This window comes from Macrobrachium rosenbergii, chromosome 7 (assembly GCF_040412425.1).
Source record: "Macrobrachium rosenbergii isolate ZJJX-2024 chromosome 7, ASM4041242v1, whole genome shotgun sequence".
Taxonomy (NCBI): domain Eukaryota; kingdom Metazoa; phylum Arthropoda; class Malacostraca; order Decapoda; family Palaemonidae; genus Macrobrachium; species Macrobrachium rosenbergii.
This window is the reverse complement of record NC_089747.1, coordinates 38,627,462-38,650,177: the sequence shown is the minus strand read 5'-3', so window position 1 is coordinate 38,650,177 and position 22,716 is coordinate 38,627,462. Positions and strand designations below refer to the sequence as shown.

General features: G+C 33.7%; 1 protein-coding gene and 2 long non-coding RNA genes across 3 annotated transcripts in view; 1 reads left to right on the top strand and 2 right to left on the bottom strand.

Moving 5' to 3' along the window:
* LOC136840316 (uncharacterized) overlaps positions 1-22,716 on the bottom strand; it is a 315,086-nt gene that overhangs the window by 104,858 nt on the left and 187,512 nt on the right. The window lies entirely within an intron of this gene.
* Positions 1-22,716, top strand: part of LOC136840313 (uncharacterized) — a 256,437-nt gene that overhangs the window by 216,287 nt on the left and 17,434 nt on the right. The gene's annotated exons all lie outside the window — the stretch shown is intronic.
* LOC136840317 (uncharacterized) lies at positions 2,266-9,399 on the bottom strand. Its single transcript, XR_010853584.1, has 2 exons — positions 7,397-9,399; positions 2,266-7,141 (listed from the first exon to the last, which is right to left on the bottom strand). It is a non-coding gene; the product is annotated as an uncharacterized lncRNA (long non-coding RNA).

Sequence of the window (22,716 nt, the reverse complement as noted above, 5' to 3'; positions counted from 1 at the left end):
TGTAAGAAAATGCCAAAGAATTATAATGTTCTCCTTTTTCGTTTGAATATTCTAAAAAAACAAAAAAAAAATTTTTCCCCCCATTCCTGCTCCCCAAAAGCTGGCACCTGTCCTGATGTTTGCCTTCTGTTCCGATGAGTTCTTTTGTTTTTATTTTAAGAGTTGGCAATGCTATTGGTAGTTGATGATGACAAGTACATACATTTTGTGTGGTGCTTCCCTTCCATGATATGTCCTCGCCTCCAAAGACAGATGATAAAATATATATATATGCAATCCTGATTCTCCTGACTCCCTTCCATCTCCCCCCCTAGTTCCTCTCATCCTGCAATGCCTCACAAAGGCCTCCCCACTCCCCTACCTAGACAGAATCTAATAAAAAAAAAAAATCCCCTGCTGCATTTGCTGCTGATCCATCCGCATTCATTGGTGTCCTCAAATATCTAAGTTTGCCAAGTTTGCCACCGTATGGTAATCCTGTATTTGAAAGGGAAACTACAGAGCAACAACTGGATTTGTCATGCATTGATGATAAATTACCTGTTATTAATGAACCATTGTTATCATTATTTTAGGTCTGGTCCCTTTCCCCCCAACGTCCATTTTCGCTTTTGGTCTGTCAATGAAAGTCATAATGAGTCCGTTCAGGTCATGTGACGGCAGTCTGTATGTGTCCCCCACTGTCATGAGAAAGATATAAGGAGACAATTTGCGAATTTCTTTTCTTTGTGAAAGTATCCTTATGTAAGTCACCTGATCTTTTTTTTTACTGTGTGGATATATGTCTATGTTTTTTTTTTTTTTTTAATCTAGTTCGTAGACTGTTTCTTAAATGTACAACAGATCATCACAATCACACATGAAGATTTTTCTTGTTAATTCCCATGTATATACATCTCTCTGTTTCCACAGGAACCTTTATTGTAGAAAAATAATTGTGCAACACCTCGAAATTACGAAAAATAGAAATGTTCTCTCGATAACTGGAGCCAGTTAAGATTTGAAAAAAACACGTGTATCGATATGTACGAAGGATTTTCCTACCCTTTCTGCCCAACTTAACAACTCCCAAACCATACTAAAACCTTCTGGATATGTTCCATTGGTATGTTTCTTCAGTTCGATTTACTTTTTCAGCATTTTCAAAGGCACAGTTTACTTTCAGTTTTTCTTTTTTAATGCAAACCTCGAATAACATTTTCTTTAATTACTGAGTATGTGGTACTTTGCTGAAGAAAAAAAAAACAAACGAGAAATTTAAACGCCACATGTAAAAATATTCATAATAAAAACGAATGCGTAAAATATGAACGGTAAAATATAAAAAACAAAATACATAAAATCTCGACACGGATTCTAACCGTCTGCCTGGCGTTCTCCAGGATTCGTAAGTGAATAACTTTAAAGCATTAACTCGAAAGGCAACTGAATCACAATCACTCTGGTAAACACGAAGTCAGGAGGGAGACCGTTAGTGCCAAGTAACAAACAAGTGCCTGTCAATCCCTCTTGTGGTCATCTGTGTATCTCAACAGATCTGGACTCTCTTCTTCTTCTTCTTCTTCATCTTCTTCTTCTTCTTCTTCTTACAAAAAAAGGAAAGCTTTCTTTCTCGACCCTCCCCAAAAAGTAAAATTATGAAAACAACGCAGCTTCTACTACATATCACACAACCACCTGTTAATTGAATCTCCTTCTGGCGTGTTGTTTTTCACCCCTCTGATCAGTCTTGATTTCATCCTGACATCAGAACGATACTCTACTAGTGTAAACGAAAGCTTTTCCTTAGAACCCCCTTCTCCCCCCGTCTCAAAAAAAAAAAAAACATCATTTGAACATAAAACAGACACAAGACTTTAGACACAGTGCATGCCGTTGCCCATTCCATTTTTTTTTTAAGACACCAGAGATCTTTTCTTCAAAGCTGAGTAGCTCAGTATTTATCACCATTTGTTGCTCTGTGAATACCAAGGAAGACCATGCATAAACAAAACTAAAGATTATGATAAACATAAGCAGGCTGAAGGCATTAAAAATAATCAATTCTCATTCATGACCATTTCTCACTCTTTTTTAATCAAGCACAAGTCACAATTAGATACAAAATGTTATATCCTTTTTTTTGGCAATTTTTTTGAGTCATGCAGTCAGAGTTTTCTCAAGCTTAACAAAAAAAAAATAAAATAAAATGGAAGATGATATTATTTTAAAAGAAAGGTTCAATGCAAATTTTTTTTTTGTCGACTAATTCCATTGGCTAAAAAGTTTTATTTTTTTCAGGTTAGACTTAGATGATCGATGCTTTGTGACGAAAGCATTTAATTATCACTTTTCACTTCCTTTTTTTGCTTTCAATAAGGTGTCCTTGAGCGAGCAATGCTTTATCTAATCGGGTGGACTGATTGCTGTGTTGGCAGAAAAAAAAATTTTTTAGTGATTTAGATTTTTTTTTTTTAAATGGCGTTTGATTTATTTTTTTTGTTCCTCTCAACAGTCAGTATGTCAAATGACGATAATTGTATCTGATGCGATTATCAGTTTATTTTTTCTTTTTTTTTTTTAATTTACATATCCGTGATTATTCTTCTCAGCATTTGTACTTAACGGCTCCTTTTTTTTCTCTCTTTTTTTTTACATTTCTGTGCTGCCTATTACATCCACTTAACATGCAATGTCATGTACGTAAAACATCGCCATTACATTACGAAGCATGCAGTAAGTGAAGCCAACAGTTTTGTATGAATATATATATTATATATATACTTTTTTTTAAGTGTTCTCTTGGCGTGATAGTTTTCATTACTTAAGTGTTGATGGTGTACTTCCGTATGTAATCTGTGTTATTCTTAATGTCTTTTTTTGGATAAATAACAAAAGTTAGTCCACTGAATTTCTCCATATCTAAATCCAGCAGCACGCGGGTTGGTTCACTTTATATATATATATCTCTATATATTTTTTTTAAATCTAATAGATTTTCTTCTATTTTTTTCCCTTTTAATTAGTTGTTTGATTATTTAATTCACTCGGTGTCTGTGGGGTATCCGTCGGAGTTTCAAAGTTGATTTCAAGCAACGAGACGAATTATTTTCATGAGATTAGTTTAGAGGAAAAGCGAGATTAACACTTTTTCCAGATCCCGAACAAGAGAAACACTTTTTTTCAGATCACAAACAAGAGAAACACCTTTTTTTTTCACATCCGAAACGAGAGAAACGCTTTACAGATATCATTTAGGGATCAAATAAGAGAAACGCCTTTTCATATCCCAAACAAGAGAAACACTTTATTTTCAGATCCCAAACGAGAGAAACACTTCACAGATCGAACATGAGGCATATTATTTAGGAATCACACAAGAGGAATACTTTTTTGCAGATCAAAACAAGAGAAACACTTTTTTTTCAGATCCCAAACAAGAACACTTTTTTCAAATACCAAACATGAGAAACGCCTTTTTTCAGATCCCAAATAAGAGAAACACATTTTTATCAGATCCCAAACAAGAGAGACACTTTTTTCGTATCTAAAACAAGAAAAACACTTTTTTTCAGATCCCAAAAAAGAGAAACACTTTTTTCAGATCCAAAACAAGAGAAACACTTTTTTCAGATCCCAAACAAGAGAAACGCTTTTTTTCAGACCCCTGGAGAGAGAAACATTTTATAGATCAAATATGAAACATATTATTTAGGAATCACACAAGAGGAACACTTTTTTCAGGTCCCAAACGAGAGAAACAATTTTTTTCGGACCCCAAACAAGAGGAACACTTTATAGATCAAACAAGACACACATTATTTAGGAATCACACGATAGGAACACTTTTTTCCGATCCCAAACAAGAGGAACACTTTTTTCAGAAACCAAACATGGCAAACACTTTTTTGCAGATCCCAAACAAGAGAAACACTTTTTTTTAGATCACAAACAAGAGGAACACTTTTTGTTAGATCCCAAACAAGAGAAACACTTTTTTCTGATCCCAAACAAGAGAAACACTTTATAGATCGAACAAGACACATATTATTTAGGAATCACACTAGAGGAACACTTTTTTCAGATCCCAAACGAGAGGAACACTTTTTTTTCCAGATCCCAAAAGAGAGAACCACTTTATGGATCGAACAAGAGACATCTTATTTAGAAATCACACAAGAACACTTTTTTCAGATCCCAAACCAGAGAAACACCTTTTTTTGGATCCCAGACAAGAGAAACACTTTTTTTCAGATCCCAAACGAGAAAAACACTTTGCAGATCAAACAAGATGCATATTATTTAGGGTTCAAATGAGAGAAACGCCTTTTTCGGATCCCAGGAAAGAGAAACGCTTTCTTTCAGGTCCCACAAGAGAGAAACACTTTATAGATCGAATATGAGACATATTATTTAGGAATCACACAAGAGGAAGACTTTTTTCAGATCCCAAACAAGAGAAACACTTTACAGATCAAACAAGGCACATATTATTTAGGAATCAAAGGAGAGAAACGCCTTTTCAGACCCCAATCAAAAGAAACGCCTTTTCAGATCCCAAACAAGAGAGACACCCTTTCAAACTCCAAACAAGTGAAATACCTTTTTCAGATCCCAAACAACATAAAAACTTTTTTCATATACCAAAAAATAGAAACACTTTTTTCAGATCCAAAACGAGAGAAACACTTACAAATCAAACAAGACACATTATTTAGGAATCAAACAAGAGGAACACTTTTTTCAGATCCCAAACAAGAGACACACCTTTTCAGATATCAAACAAGAGTAATACTTTTTCAGATCCCGAACAAAAGAAGTGCCTTTTCAGATCCCGAACAAGGGAAACATCTTTTCAGATCCCAAACAAGAAAAACACCTTTTCAGATTCCAAATAAAGGAAACATTTTCTCAGATACCAAACAAGAGAAACACCTTTTCTGATCCCAAATGAGAGAAACACTATCGATTAAACAAGATACATGTTAATTAGGGACCGAATGAGAGAAACACCTTTTCAGATCTCAAACAAATGAAATGCCTTTTCAGATCCCAAATGAGATATTATTTAGGGATCAATTGAGAGAGAAATCATTTCAGATCTAATACAAGAGAAACACCTTTTCAGACCCAAAACAAGAGAAAGAGAAACCTTTTCAGATCCCAAACAAGGGAAATAACTTTTCAGATCCCAAATAGAGAAACACTTTCTCAGATCCTGAACAAAGATCCTGAATAAAAGAAATGCCTTTTCAGATCTCAAACAAGAGAAATATCTTTTCAGATCCCAAGCAAAGGAAACACCTTTTCAGGTTCCAAATAAGGGAAACATTTTATTTTTCAGATCCCAAACAAGGGAAGTGCCTTTTCAGAACTTAAATAAGAGAAGCACTTTTTCAGATCCAGAACAAAAAAAATGCCTTTCCAGATCCCAAACAAGAGAAACACCTTTTCAGATCCCAGACAAGAAAACCACCTTTTCTGACTGCAAACAAAAGAAACACCTTTTCAGATCCAAAACAAGAGAAACGACTTTTCAGATTCCAAATAAGGAAAACTTTTTTCAGATCCCAAACAACAGAAACACCTTTTCAGGTTCCAAATAAGGGAAGCCTTTTTTCAGACCCCGAACAAGAACAACACCTTTTCAGATTCCAAATAAAGGAAACATTTTCTCAGATACCAAACAAGAAAAATACCTTTACATATCGCAAACGCGAGAAACACTTTATCGATCAAACAAGATCCATGTTATTTAGGGACCAAATGAGAGAAACACCTTTTCAGACCTCAAACAAGAGAAATGCCTTTGCAGATCCCAAACGAGATATTATTTGGGAATCAATTGAAAAGAAATCCTTTTCAGATCCCAAACAGGAGAACACCTTTATCAGATCTCAAACAAGAGAAATACCTTTTCAGATCCCAAATAGGAGAAACACTTTTTCAGATCCTGATCAAAAGAAATGCCTTTTCGGTTCCTGAACAAAAGAAATACTTTTTCAGATTCCAAACAAGAGAAATACCTTTTTAGATCGCAAGCAAGGGAAACCTCCTTTCAGATCCCCAACAAGAGAAAAACCTTTTCAGACAGCAAACCAGAGAAACGCCTTTTCAGATCCCAAACAAGAGAAATACCTTTTCGGACTCCAAATAAAGGAAACCTTTTCTCGCACCCCAAACAAGAGAAACATCTTTTCAGATTCCAAATAAAGGAAACACCTTTTCAGATCCTAAATAAGGGAAACCTTTTCTCACATCTCAAACGAGAGAAACAAAGCAATAGAAGGGGTTTATTAGTGTCGAAAGAAAGGAGACACCATTTGGACGATGAAAAGGAGACCACTTTAAAACTCCAAACAAGGAAACAGTTTCTCTAGATGAAAACAAACACACTGAGAGATCGAATGTGAAGAAACTCTATTTAGATATATGAAAAAAACAGTGTCCAAAGAAAAAAATATATTATTTAGAAATCTAACAAATGAAACTCTTCTTGACGATCGAAGTGAAAAACCATAATTTAAAGACTAAGCAATGTAAAGTTTTTTCTGAGAATAAAAAGAAATAGCAAGACTTAGAAATGAGAAGACAGTGATAACAAAAGTGACAGAATAAGGGAAAAAAACACTATTTATATCAAGTAAAATCCATAATTGACAGACTAAGAAATGTAAATAATTTCTCCGAGAATAAAAAGAAATAGCAAGACTTAGAAATGAGAAGACAGTGATGACAAAAATGACAGAACAAGGACAGGAAAATAAACACTATTCATCGAGCACAAGAAACCATATGCATAAATTGCGAGGAAAAACTAGACAGATAAATGACAAGCATCACAAAGTGATATTTCATAACGGTTATCAAAAAGTGAAAACTGGTGAAAGGTAAAAGATCTAAGAGAAATGTCATTTAGAAATTTACCTATATATTTTTATTTAGATATATTAGAGCAGAAAACCAACAAGATAACAGAACACAGGAGACACTCATGTGAAATTATGCGTTTTTCTCAAAACACACAAACAAACACTGTTTAGTTAAACGAGAAACACTAAAAATTTAGAGATCTGAAACAACTGAAAAGTCCAAGATACGAAGCCATGCAGAAAAGGCCAGAGGTTCACCTAAAAAAACAATAAGTTATAGGCTTTCGAGCCTGATGAGATAACAGAACACAAGAGACACTCATGTGAAATTATGCGTTTTTCTCAAGACACACAAACAAACACTGTTTAGTTAAACAAGAAACACTAAAATTTAGAGATCTGAAACAACTGAAAAGTCCAAGATACGAAAGAAAAGGCCAGAGGTTCACCTAAAAAAATAAGTTATAGGCTTTCAATGAGATAACAGAACACAAGAGACACTCATGTGCAGAAAAGGAAACACTAAAAATTTAGAGATCTGAAACAATTGAAAAGTCCAAGATACGAAGCCATGCAGAAAAGGCCAGAGGTTCACCTCACAAAACAATAAGTTATAGGCTTTCGAGCCTGATGAGCAGAGTTTTTCTTCTGGCAACTGAATCCGGGAATAACAAGACACCTACACTAGTAAATGATTTAATATGACACACAACAGTTAGCTCAGAAAACATAAGAGAAGTTTAAGCATTCAGTATATCACTCCAAAATATTACCCCAAAAATATTACTCAAATATTACCCCAAGAGTTATTATTTACCCAGCATTTTACAAAGTAGGTTACTGACATCATTTTACAATAATATTAATTTCAATTTTTCTCCTGATTTGAAGTCTAGCAATTGAAAACAACGCTTACTTATTTGTCATTCTTTTAAAATATCGACCAACATATTTTTTTTTTCTACATTCCCTTTTCGAAGAAAACCCAAACAAAAATTAAGATTCCATTTCAGACAGAAAAAAAAATAAAATCTTATTCACTTTCCACAAGAGTCACAAATATAAAAACACGTTTTCCTGCGCAATGGCGCATAATTATATGCAACTGCATCCGCCTCATTCATAAACTCATTCATAAAATCTTCTGAGTGGCTACAAACAATTTCATTGTTGGAAAGATCTAGAGTAAAAAAAAAAAAGAAAATGAGAAAGGTAGAAAACGAATCGAAATTATCACTAGGGTGACTGCTGCTTGGGTAAAAATCTTTCATATATCAGTTGTCATAATCTATGGTTTCTTTTAAACCCTGAACATAAATAAAAAAAAAAATGACTGCTAATCCTACTCATATGTATATATATGTTGTGGATGTTAGCCAACATTCATGTGAACATTTAGGTATCTGCATCAGAAAATGTGTAAGTTTATGTCCTTCTCATTGTGTAACCTACACACAGGCGCCGTCGATTCTCATAAATAGTGACAAAGAGATTAACTCATCGCCATTGACCTTCATAAACCGTCAAACCGACTGTAAATAATCAGAATTTAAAAAAAAAAAAAAAAAAAAAGACTGTAATATGAACGTTTCCTTCTGTAGTTTGAGAAACGTCTGTAGACTTCATGTGCTCTTCGTGTTTTCGATTCTATAGAAGTCGAACCACTCTTTTGTGTGTGTGTGTGTGTGTGTGTGTGTGCGCGTGTGTTTCTTTTCTGTTGTAAATCTGTCCTCTGAAGTACTTTTAAGTTAGATGTAAAACCGCTCTCTGTAACCTTCAGATAATTCCACAGATCTAAGGCCTAAACAACCATGCAATCAAATTGTGTCATTTATTTGACTTTGTTTTCAAGCATTGTTTCAACTCCACTGCGAAATATTTAAAGTCATCATTAGCTGACGAGATGAAAAAAAAAAAATAAAATAAAAGCTAACATGTATCCTAAAGGGTGTCGCATATCTATTGATAGGATGACATTCGAATTCTATTGTTGCAACTGTTCGTTTTAAAAATTTGTGTGTGAGATAACTGATTCTCTAAACAGTACCTATATATATTTATATTGGCAATATAATGGATAAGTGACTGTAAATAACCTCCAATGGATTGTTGTGACAATCTTATTTGTAGGGTGATGAAAATTGACAACCTGAACCGTAAGTGATGTTACAATAGGAAGTGAAGAAACTTTATAATAATAACCACAACTCTGAGATGTGACAGTCAGTGTTGTTATACATGAATGTTGTACCATTTTTAGGGGAGTGGGTAAGTTGTACTTAAAAAAAACTTTATCACAATAATAAATGATCTAATTATACATTGACCACAATACGTCCATGCCAGATACAACGAGGTTCGATTTCATCAACCCATTTGATCAAATTATACACAACTCCACATATGCAGACCGATCACACTGTCAGTTGTGAATTGAATGTTTGTCATAAATATGTATCAAAAATACTGGGAGATGGTTCACGGATGTTTGTATGTAATCATGAATGGATTGTGTCCTAATTCGAATGTAATACCTATTTGGAAGTGCATATGGTCAAATTAGAACAATGTGATATATAAATATATATATATATATATATATATATAACTGTAATATATGTGTGTATATATATAATATATATATATATATATATATATATATATATATATATATATGTGTGTGTGTGTGTGTGTATATATATATATATATTTGTTTTATGATAACAGGTTGTTAATAAATATCTAAAAAAAATATCCTATTGTATAAAACATTTCACAATAATAGTTTTCTCAGGAAGGAAGACCAGAAAAAAATACATATACATATATATATATATATATATATATATATATATATATATATATATATATATACATACAGTATGTCTATTTATGAATATTATAATGTATATATACAGCAGTCAAATCACAAACACAACTCCCATTGCTAGGCAACGTAATCGAGTCCGTTAATTTCCCCAGAGTTCGAAACAACTAGCATGGGAGATTAGGTATTAAATATTGCTGCAATACAATTCACGGAGAAAATTGTTCTTTTTCCCGTATTGATTGTTCTTGTTTTTATCTCAACTCTTATTCTCTGGCCAACCATATCAGTTGGAGTTTTATGATACAATCTTCATAATTTTTGGGGGGGGCTTCAGAGATACGGATCAGCAGAATACAATGACTCACTGGTCTCCATGGAAGTAGGAAAAGAAAGTACCAGCAAATAAATCACGTTTACAGACTGTTTTTGACTGATAAAATGAGTTCAAAATAGATTGTCAAATTGGTAATATATATAATTTCAGTGCAGGAATCCTCTGAAGCAATAATGCAAAAAAATCTTGCTTGGGAGACTTGTCAGCAGCTTAAGAGGCCTTGGAGCTTGGTGAACCATTTCGAGTAATCTATGAATATGGCAAAACATGTTCAAACTCTAGAGGCCAGGCTCAACATATTTTCTGAAGTAGCTAATGCAAAGAAACTTCCTTGGGAAACTTGTCAGCAGCTTAAGAGGCCTTGGAGTTTAGTGAACCATTTTGAGTAGTCTATGAATATGGCAAAACATGTCCGAACTCTAGAGGCCAGGCTCAACATATTCTGAAGTAACTAATGCAAAAAATCTTGATTGGGAAACTTGTCAGCAGTTAAGAGGTCTAGGAGCTTGGTGAACCATTTTGAGTAGTCTATGAATATGGCAAATCATGTTCAAACTAGAGGCCAGGCTCAACATATTCCAAAGTAGCTAATGCAAAAAACTTCCTTGGGAAACTTGTCAGCAGCTTAAGAGGTCTTGGAGCTTGGTGAACCATTTCGAGTAATCTATGAATATGGCAAAACATGTTCGAACTATAGATGCCAGGTTCAAAAGCTCAAAATCGCTACGAACTTGGATTTTTGGGCACGTTCCAAGACTCAGGTAAAATTATGAATATGACAAAACATGTTCAAACTATAGAGGGCAGGTTCACTAGCTCAAAATGTCTGAGAACTTGAATTTGGACACGTTCCAAAGCTCAGGTAAAACGTACCAAAACGTTCAGGAACACTCTACAGAACTTATAGAAGTTGAATACCTTTTACAAAGACCCAAAGACTCCAAAAGTCTTTGAATTCAAGGAATTAACTACAAAGATCCAGTTACTCTTCTACCCAGAGAGATTTCGTCAAAACTTTCAGAAAATGGTCAAACTAATAAAGAAGGCAGAGTAAAATCACAAATCAAAGCTTCTACGAAGTCAGTGCTACAGCCCAATAAATCTAGGAACCCAATACTTTAGCTTAAGAGTCCTAGTTTTGTTATGCAACGATATACGAATTCTAAAAACCTCACATGATGATTTTTAAGACTATTGGATCCTTATGCAACAAGTTAAAACATCTGTTAGCCTCTGGCACGCAGGGTATGATCCTTAAGAATTTTCAGTAATGGTTGAATAGTGCCAGGAATGTCGTGCAACCATTTGCAAAATAATTCTAGGCACTAGGGGTTCCACTGTACAGATTCCATGAATCAGATGCGAGAGCTTATGCATTCTGTAAACAGGGAATTGAAATTCAAGTTGGCTATGTATCTGAAGAAGTATAAAAGAATTCGAAAAACCAGTGCATCAACCCAAGCTCTCCAAGAGTGATGAAAACCTTAGGGCCGCAAAGGAAGCAGTACAATTTAGGCATCTTGGAATCTTAGCTTAATAATTTAGAGCTGAGAAACTTGATGCAACAACGGCATTAGAAAAATGATGCAACGATCATTTTGTAGCCTGATATCAATAGCACGGAACTCAGTTCTTGTCATTTCAATTTATGAACCACAACGCAGTGCAGCAGTTAAGGAGTTCCAAGGGCATGATGCAACAATTCATGCATTCCGGTTTGCTGAAGGAAATTCTTAAAATTTTCTGATGTCTGGAACTGCTGTTGAAGAATCATAGACGACTGATGCCATATTAGCAAGCCTTCAAATTCTTTGCAATGAAAATCATCATTTAAAGGCCCCGCACATTGTCAGTCATGATTGTACAATACTGGCAGTTGCACAAAGATATCCTCTGTGAGTGGGTGTGATAGATGGTTTGTGCAATTTCTTTTTACTATTCAATTCAGTCATAAAGGTTACACAATCCTGAGTGACAGTCAGTGGTGATGATTGCTCAAGCATCCCTGTCTTTCCTTTGTCACCTTGGCAAGCTTACAAGACACCCAGGAATACTAGAGAGATAGAGTTTATTGAAGCGTATTAAGGTTTTCCTGCCTCATGGCAAGAAAAGAGTGAAGAACATTAAACTATTGGGAAGTGTTTTACTCGCAGAAACTAAATCCCTCATTTTGGTATACATTTCTCCTGCGAGAGGTATAGTCCTCTCTAGCAATCTGATACATGTTTACATAATTATATCCAAACAAACCTCTTGACTTTGTATTCACAGATATTACAAGGAGTGTATCTTGTGGAGCAGATTTGCCAGTGAGCTCATCTGATCGTAGTTTGAATAAGGTTAATATGGAGAGGGATCAGGTTGTTCCTGATGTTCGCTTTTCAAGAAATTTTTACTTGAAATCCCAGGCCAATTACGATGGTATTCACCAAGAACTCATTAAGTTCAGATGGAGCAATATGTACAGATATCCGAATACTATTAAGTGTTTAAATGTTCACCTTAACACTGTTTTTGAGAAGACATCTTCGTTTTGAAGACAAGCCATATAAGGGACAATCGATCAGACTTTTCGTGGCCTGATTTCATTAAGCTTACAAGTCCGTGCTCAGGTTGCCCATGAGAGAGCTGAGAGAGAGCTTGTAATGAAGGTGTGAAGGAGTCGTGACCATAGGAGGTGGTCTGCCATCGAACACTCACTCTTTGGAGCTGATTCGAGCTTGCCTCCCCTTGCAGAAGCTGATGGAACTTTAGACTTGAGTCTTTATAAGCAAACACTGTGGCGAGTTCATGGTGTCGCCTCAGTAAAGATTTCTAGAACCTAAGTTGTGTTCAATGGCCTTCAAGTCTGGAGAAGTCAAAGCTGAGCTTCTGGGCCCTTGGCAGTCATGGTGGCATTGACCCTAACAAGATCTTTTCCGTCTCTTTTTAAAAAGACTGCTGGATTGATTGCTCCGAAGATTACTACTATTGTCAGAAGATTGGTTAGGAAACATTGCTGCATTATCTAATGGACTAAGTCCATCGTCATGCTTCTCAGAGCATAGGCAGAGTTCAGTTGCTCTTGTTTTATCTAAGATTGAAAAAACTGTTCTCTAAGCATCCTTCTAGTTTTGTTGAAGGTGATAACCTACTGCCAGGGTTACAGTTGGGTTTTGTAAAGGCCTTGGTACTTGTGATGCACTCTTGTCCATAACTACCATCTTGCAGAGTGACCTTGATGAGAGTTTAGAGGCATCCGTGGTCAGTTTACATTTTAGTGCAGTCTATGAGCATGCGAATCATGAAGCACCTATCTACAACCTTAGATTACTGTGAACTGCTTGATCATTGATCAGCAGTTTAGTGGGAGCTGATGGCTAGTATGGTAGCTTAAATAATTCGTTTCAGGCGTTCCTCAAGGTAGTGTTTTGGACCTTTGCTATTTATTATCTACTCTAGGGACGTGTAGCAATGTCTGGAGAACAAACTGTTCGTATACAATAATGATGCTACATTCTGACTATTGCTTTTTTTTTAATTACACCTTAGGTCTGTGGCTGTTGAATCTGTCACTAAAGATCTGACACACATTCACGAGTGGAGTAACTATCATATTTTGAAAAAATTTAAAATAGGATAGTTAGTAGATCAAGAACACTTGACAAATATATATATATATATATATATATATATATATATATATATATATATATATATATATATATATATATAATATTTGCATATAAAAAAAAAAAAACTATGGGAAAATAACAGTCAGAGGATACGTACCAAGAGCTTTCGCGTTGTTTACTTATGCATCGTCAGGGGCACAAATGTGCATGAATGAATAACGAGAAAGTTCTTGGTACGGATTTTCTGATTCTTTATTATATATATATAGATATATATATATATATATATATATATATATATATATATATATATATATATATATGTATGTATATATATATATATATATGTATGCACATAAATTGTTGGAAAACTTTATACGAGTTTTTCAAAGCTAAATGAACAATCCACAAAGCTCAAACTCTTTTTACATCACAGATAAACAGTATCTAACCATAATATTAAAATTGGAATCACACAAATATTCAATATATATATATATATATATATATATATATATATATATATATATATATATATATATATATATATATATATATATATATATATATATATATATATATATATATATATATATATATATATATATATATATATATACTGGAATCTTATAAATATACAAACATCCATTGAAGATATGTTGTGAAAAAGATACATAATTATTTCTCAACTTATTTCTCACATTTTATAATATTTATTTCCCGCAATCAAACGCCTGACGTTTACAAAAGCACAACGGATCAGAAAAAAATTTATTATTTATCGTGTTGATCTTTTTGTCGTAGCCTTTCGATGTGCAAATTCGTGCTGCATAAAAATGCGTAAATTGAAGGAAAATCACTGTCTCTCTGTCTGCGCGCTTTCTAGAAGCTGCGCAAACTACAAATGTCACTCAGCTTACTATATTTATTGAAAATGATTTTTTTTCCCAAAGTTTGGCTACATAAATTATGTAAAAATCAAAGAATTTTTTTATTGATCTTTTTTCAAAGTGTGGCTACGTGAAGTATATAAACATCTGAGGTGTGACTCTGCCTATTTTGAGTAATACACAAATGTCACTCAGCTTACTATATTCATTGAAATTTTTTTTCAAAGTTTGGCTAAATAAATTACGTAAAAATCAAAGATTTTTTTTATTGATCCTTTTTCAAAGTTTGGCTACGTGAAATATATAAACATCTGAGGTGTGACTCTGCTTAGTTTGAGTAATATACAAATGTCAGCTTACTGTATTTATTGATATATTTTTATTTTTTTAGTTTGGCTACGAAAATTATGTAAAAATCTGATATTTTTAATTGATTTTTTCCTTCAAAGTTTGGCTACGTGAAGTATATAAATGTCTGAAGTGTGAATCTGCCTAGTTTGGGCAATAGTAGGAGGATATATTGAAGAATATTTTTAGCTAATCAGCCCAAAAAATTCAAACTGTGAGATTTAATCTAACAATTATTTTGCGACAGGGAAGAAAACTTTCTCGGACTGAACTCGTTACGTTTTATATAGATTATGTTGAAATTTTGACCTTAATAATATATATAATTAAGCATAAATAGACCACTATAATACATTTTATATACAGGATCATTTTACGGCAAAAATATTATTACTTTTGTAAGAAAATGAATACAGAATCATTTTTAGTATTAAAAATCTTAATCATTTTTCCTTCCAAGGCTTCAAAATTATTTGTATTCTTTATACTATTAATTGATACATGTTTACTGAAAGATCAGGCAATAATAAGAAACATGTAACATATTACACGATTCTAAAGAGAATTCTATATCATATGTACAGATTATTTTCTTATTTGTTTCTCTCAGAATGATGGACAAATCAATAGAGAGAGAGAGAGAGAAATTCTAAATCATATGTAAACAGATTATTTTTTAATTTGTTTCTCTCAGAATGATGGACAAATCAAGAGAGAGAGAGAGAGAGAGAGAGAGAGAGAGAAATTCTAAATCATATGTAAACAGATTATTTTTTAATTTGTTTCTCTCAGAATGGTGGACAAATCAGTATAGAGACAAAGAGAGAGAGAGAGAGAGAGAGAGAGAGAGAGAGAGAGAGAGAGAGAGAGAGAGAGAGAGAGAGAGAGAGAGAGAGAACTCCATTGTAGGTATACAGTACATCCGTAATTAGAAACAACTTTAAACAAAGTGTACAAAAACAGTTGCGTGTCTTAAACATCAGAATTATGCGAACATATGCATATTCAACTTCTTCTTATGTGTACATATGCATATAAATGTATACAGTACATTCACGAATAACTTGAAGGCGAGGGAATTCCTAGCCGCACATTCTTTTTGTACATGAAAAACAATGAAAATGTATAAATGTACGTAAGTATACATGTGTGTATAGAGAAAGGTTTGCATATGTTTATGTTGGAATACAAGACACTTGTAAATATATATATATATATATATATATATATATATATATATATATATATATATATTATTTGCATATGTTTAAATTTAGAATACTCAAATAATACATAATTGTTCTTCACGACTCGAAAGGTGGGAATATATATATATATATATATATATATATATATATATATATATATATATATATATATATATATATATATATATATATATATATAAAGGTAAATAGCTCAACTCGCTCTCTCTCTCTCTCTCTCTCTCTCTCTCTCTCTCTCTCTCTCTCCCTCATGATGCTTAATTGCATCTAGTACATAGTTATTAATGGACGAAAACCCAATCTCTCAATCAATTACTGAGGCATAACAACAGAATGATAAATTATTAACGATCACAATTCCCGAATTTTAACGTAATGAAACGCCCATAACTCAAGGAATGCTCTCGGCTTGAAAAAATTCCTGTAAGACAGGAATGGAAGATCTACAGGGCGCCAGTTCTCTGGTTTCTCCAGTTCCTTACGTGGGTGGAGCCAAGTTGGTGATTGACTGTGCAACAGATGACTTATGTCACTGTTCAGTGAAATATTAAATAAAACCTTCTTTTCTTACAAGTTTAGAAGAAGAGATATTTAAATGTACTAGACATTAACGTCAAAAGTATGGACGAAATAACGCTATGATTAACTGAATATAAGTTCAATTGTAACATAATGAAATTTAAAAAAAAAATACTTCAATATATCCTCTGATTTAGTAGTGGAATATATATATATATATATATATATATATATATATATATATATATATATATATATATATATATATATATATATATATATATGTGTGTGTGTGTGTGTGTATATTTATATATATATATATATATATATATATATATATATATATATATATATATATATATATATATATATATAAATATATATATACAGCATATGTATATGTGTGTGTGGGCTTGTATGTGTAAGGACACTACTAACAGAAATATAACGCCCAGCTTGAAAGGTTTTGTGATATACATACGACAGTTAAAAATCCTGCAGGTAAATATGTGGAGTTATTAAAAAATCTGAAAAATCCAAAAACACACAAAAAAAAAAAACAGTTATAGGTATTTTCAAAAGACAAATGATAGGACTTTATTTTCTGGGAAGATAATTCATGAAAATTACGAATGAACTACCACAAACTTAGAAGCAAAGTCGTCCACACCTCATGCGGTGCACTGTAGGCATTGCTTAAGGTTCTTTGCTATAACCCCCTCCGTTCCTTTTACTGTACCTCCTTTCATGTTCTCTGTCTTCCACCTTACTTTCCTCAACCCTCTCCTGACAATTGATTCCTAGTGCAACTGCAAAAGTTTTCCTCCTGTTACACCATTCAGCCCTTTCACTGTCAATTTCCGTTCCAGTGCTGAATGACCCCATAAGTCCCAGTGCTTGACCTTTGGCCTAAATTCTATATTCAGTTCGGTTCAGTTCAAAGTCACCCACGTGGTTCTATAATTTACCAAAAAATACAACTAAAGAAATATATAGAAGAAACATACAAGGCATACATTGAAAATCAATATTTGCCTAAGGGCTTCATAGCGGTGGTTTAAATATCTCTTATGGGGCTCAAATCCCACCACTCGCTGGTGGCTTAGAGATGGCGCCATTGCATAAACCGGGTAGCCCGCCAACCTAGCGGTCTGAAAACTCGAGAGGGTTAGTAAAAAAAATAGGTACCACACATCGGGCTGGGGAGTTAAACAGTGGGCCTAGCAACACGCTGGCCACGTGTCTTGGGCTTCGGACTTCTTCCCCACTGGCTGTCAGCCAAAGAAACCGGAGTTCAGCGCAGGTCCTATGAGGCCTGCGACGACCAGGAGGACTTTAACTTTATAGGAATAACCAGAAAACTAGCTACATTATCAATGTATATTGTTATTGCTCATGTGGTTATTCACATAAAGACTACCATCTCAATATTTATATAATATATATATATATATATATATATATATATATATATATATATATATATATATATATGTATATATGTATACAAGCATATATAATATATTTTGTTAAACGTATTCACATATACAATAGTGTAGGCAAAGACATATTATGGCTGTCTTTGTATGAAATACTGACAGAGAGAGAGAGAGAGAGAGAGAGAGAGAGAGAGAGAGAGAGAGAGAGAGAGAGAGAGAGAGAGAGAGAGAGAATCTATGAAGAACCATATACTTGTAAAATTCCTCATCTGTCTTCAGAAAACCCACATTATTTACTTTCATCGACATTTCTTTGGCGATATCGATGAACAGACTAACTTCACCGAACGCCCAAAAAAAATATATATATATATCGTAAATTTAAAACAGCAAACTCTTCATAAACATATCAACTATGAAAACCTAATAAATACAAACCGTAAATAAATGTTTACATGTAAAAGAAAACGTGTTAAGCGCCCTGTAAATGAATGTGTTTTTCAGATTTCTTTTGCATCTCGAAACACTTCTTATTTATTTATTTAATTTTTTTTTTTGTTGTTGTGTCGTGATACTCAATACGTTGCAATAAAGCTTTATCCGATCTGATTTCATTTCTGTGGAGCTATTTTATCTCTCTCTCTCTGAGATCTGTGGCTTTGGATATTAGATTTAGTTGGCACAAACCATCTCCTGTTGGATGTTGTGAAAAGTAGACTACGTGGAGTTTTTTATTTGATTTTTTTTTTATTTATTTTCAATGTGCGGTTTCATTTCCCCTTCAGTTTTCAAAAAGATAGCTATGCTGGGAACACCTACCTACCTACCTCAAGCATAATATTGTGGGTATCTGCTTAAAAAAATTTCTGAATGCTTTTTTGGGAATCTGGGACCATCCGCTGAGGTAGGGGTTCCCGAAAGAATAGCCACATTTTTCAAAGCTGAAACTAAACTTGCACTGCGCACTGGAACAGCTAAAAAACAGAGAGGCATGTTGTCTGAAGAGAAAAAGTTAAAAAAAAAAAAAAAAAATTCATATCAACCACCGCATACATTCTGCTTCCCTCATCTGTGTTCGTGCAATAACTCCGGGTGCGGGCAACGCGCATAAATCAAGAGAAAGGTGTGTAAGGTCTGATTTTAATACTCATTATTATTATTATTATTATTATTCTTTTCCTGCATCTCTCGGTGGATTTTATTGGTGTTCTCTTTGCTCGGTGTCTTAGCTGTAGTTGGCTATATACCTGACTTGTAGACTATTAGGCCTACTATCCGTGTCTTCAAATGTTCGAGGAAGGAGCTTAAAGGGACTGCAGCAGTGTCTTGGAGGTTCACTGCGGGGACTTGAGGCGTTTATAATGAGGGTATAATGAATCCACAACTGTGGGGAATGAAGTGCTTTTCACAAACCGTTTCGAAACGTCGCGTCTCCTGCTCGGTACTGTAGGAGCCATTGTCCACAGGGTAAAGAAGACGGCAAGTCTCAGTCAAAAAAGAAAAATATCCGATCTTTCCTAGACAGTGACCCCTTAAAGGGTTTTAACCCTGTGTGTATCGACTTCTCCGGCTTCTTTAGTACAAGCCCGTTGGGGATTGCCGTGAAAACATAAACAAAAGACTGTAAATATCCTAAAGATAATGACCCCCAAGAAATATTAGTCTTAGATAACGACCCCCGAAAGTCCCTGGGGGTCACTATCTGGGAAAGATCCAGAAATTCTGCATCACGCTCACTGAAGATGAGAGATGTCTCGTAAATGTTCAGTGGCTATCCAGGCTAAAGAAGGAACCAAATTTCTCTGAACTGTCCATTTCTGTGTTATCAGCTATGAAGAGGATACCAGATGTCTCTCTCTATCTATAACCTCCAGTGTTTCCCACAGAGGAGAAGATACGTGAAATCACTAAAGTGGTTCTCAAGCTTTTTTGTCCCATGCACCCTTTCAACATATGTCAGAATGTCAACTCCCTCCCCCCTTCCCAAAATTGTCTGCCTCAAAAGATGCATTCCTAATAATATATAATATGCATATTATACTAAAAGTCATTGGTCACAATTCCCCCCCCCCCACCAGCCTTAAACTCTGAAATCCCGCCACCCCCTTATTGAGAACCACTGCTGACGCGTTTCAATAGCCACAAATCAATATTGTTTCACGTAGCATTCACAATTCAGACGAGACGCGATGATTCGAAGCAGTTTGGGATTTAGATTGCCAAGTCCTAAAATTTGTGGTTTAATTATACATGAATTAATTACGGAGCTTTTAAGGCATTACGAGGCTGTCCCTGTACCTGGGGAGAAGGGGAGCATCACTGCTTGAATCTATCACATCTAGGGGAGAAAAAACACAGCTGTGGTCCCTAGAACTTGTATACCTTTATCCCCATCTCTTGCGATTTTCTCCCTAAAAAAAAAAAAAAAGTAGATGACTTAAATCAGTTTCATTCAAAAACAAACCAAAAAAAAAAAAATCATTCATAATTGGTGTGAGGATCTTTCTGGTGTTCTTATAGAATTACAATCATGATGTCCTTTTGACTCCTTGGAGGGAGAAATGCAATGGCTCTCGAGCAATAACTGTCATAGCTGACTATAAAACCTTGTTCCTCTTCCTCTACTTGGAAAACAAAAATGTGTATTAGTCCACAATGAAATAGTTTCACATTTTAGAACCTCGGTGTTATTTTTTGCACTCCTCATTGGTGTTCCTTTACTTTTAACATTTAGAGAAGTGAAGATGACGTCTATCCAGAACGACCTAACCTGTTAGTTTCAAATTTCAAACCTCATTTGCATAAGCCTCTATATCTATATATATTTATACATTTAGCAATACCTTTAGTCAAATTTGAATCAAATTTTTATGCCTGGCTATTATCTCCTGTGTATGCCTCTATATACCTTTCGTTCAGAGAACAGACACACATTCAATTCTTGTGAAGATATTTCACTGTTAGGAAGATGCTATTGAAATTTAGTAGCAGAGACAGAAATTTTGGTTTTCTGGTTACTGATATTCGGTGTGTATTACGTGCAAGACGCTTCCCATGGCTCCGAGAAGGGAAAGTTTGAGGCATCAGAACTACTGTAAAAGTCACGAGGGGGAAAATGCATTTGTTTGATCAAATATAATGCCAGAAACCTGTCGTTTCCAAGTTCAGAGCAAGAATAGAAAATATTTGCTCTCTCAAACTCACAACACTGAAGAATTTTTATCTGGCTTTGAATTCAATATCAACTATGGTATTTTTCAGGGTAAAAGTAAAAGTCATGTCTCGGGTTTCAAATCACTGGATACTGCAATCTGTCATTATTACCTAGAATATAAAATTCGTCTTTTGAATAATCTTGTATTTTTTGATAAAACACCTGTTTAAGAAAAATCTGTTATCGGTAAAGGAATGATACATGAAAAATAAACAACTCAGTGATACCTGAATACAAGTTAACTTCAAGCAAAAGCGAATGAGAAAATTCTTGAGAATTATCCTTCAAAACAGAGCTAAGCACCGTGGACTGCCTCTTGCACTTCAAAATACTCTGTCTGACCTGCTGTCATTCATTTGGTCAAGGTTCAAAAAAAAAAATTTCAGAATTACCAGCGAATGTTGAATGAATAAATGAATGTGAAATCATAATGAAATCTGTAACCATACCCTACTGCTGTACAGTTAACAGAACATTTCTGCACACTCGTCCAACTCTTTTTTTTGTCTTTCACTGCAAATCGATAGAAGTTTCCTTAACCTCATCTTCCGCCTGTCAGTTTCTGTCAGAGAAGAACTTTTACAGATCTTTCACTTCTTTTTTCGTCCTGCCATTGATAAAAGACCGTCAATAATTAATGTGTGGCATTTTGTGAATATCAGTAAAATGCATAAAATTCGCTCTGTTATAGAGAAGGTGAATTTTGCTCATATATCTATTTATTTTTTTTTGTTTATTTATTAATCTATTTATTTTTTTATTTATTAATCTGTTTATTTATTTTTTTGGATTAACTGATAAATTGGTTAAGTAAATAAATATGTATATTTATATATTTATTAATCTATTTTTTGGACTAACTCATAAATTGGTTAAGTCAATAAATATTTTCTATTTAGTTGTCAATCTATTTATTTATTTTTTGGACTAACTCATAAACTGGTTAAGTAAATAAGTATTTTCTATTTATTTTTCAATGTATTTGTTTATTTTTAGACTAACTCATAAATAAATTGGTTAAGTAAATAAATATCTACTTATATATTCGTTAATCTTTATTTTTTGGACTAACTGATAAATTGGTTAAGTAAATAAATATTAATTTATATATTTATTAATCTATTCATCTATTCCTTGGACTAACTGATAAATTGGTTAAGTAAATAAATATCTACTTATATACTTATTAAGCTTTATTTTTTTGGACTAACATAAATTGGTTAAGTAAAAAAATATTTGCTTATATATTTATTAATCTATATATTTCTGGATTGGCTGATAAATTGGTTAAGTATATAAATATTTACTTATATAATTATTAACCTATTTATTTAGTTTTTGGACTAACTGATAAATTACTTATATTTTTATTAATCTATTTATTTCTTGGACTAACTGATAAATTGGTCAAGTTAATAAGTATTTACTCATATATTTATTAATCTATTTCT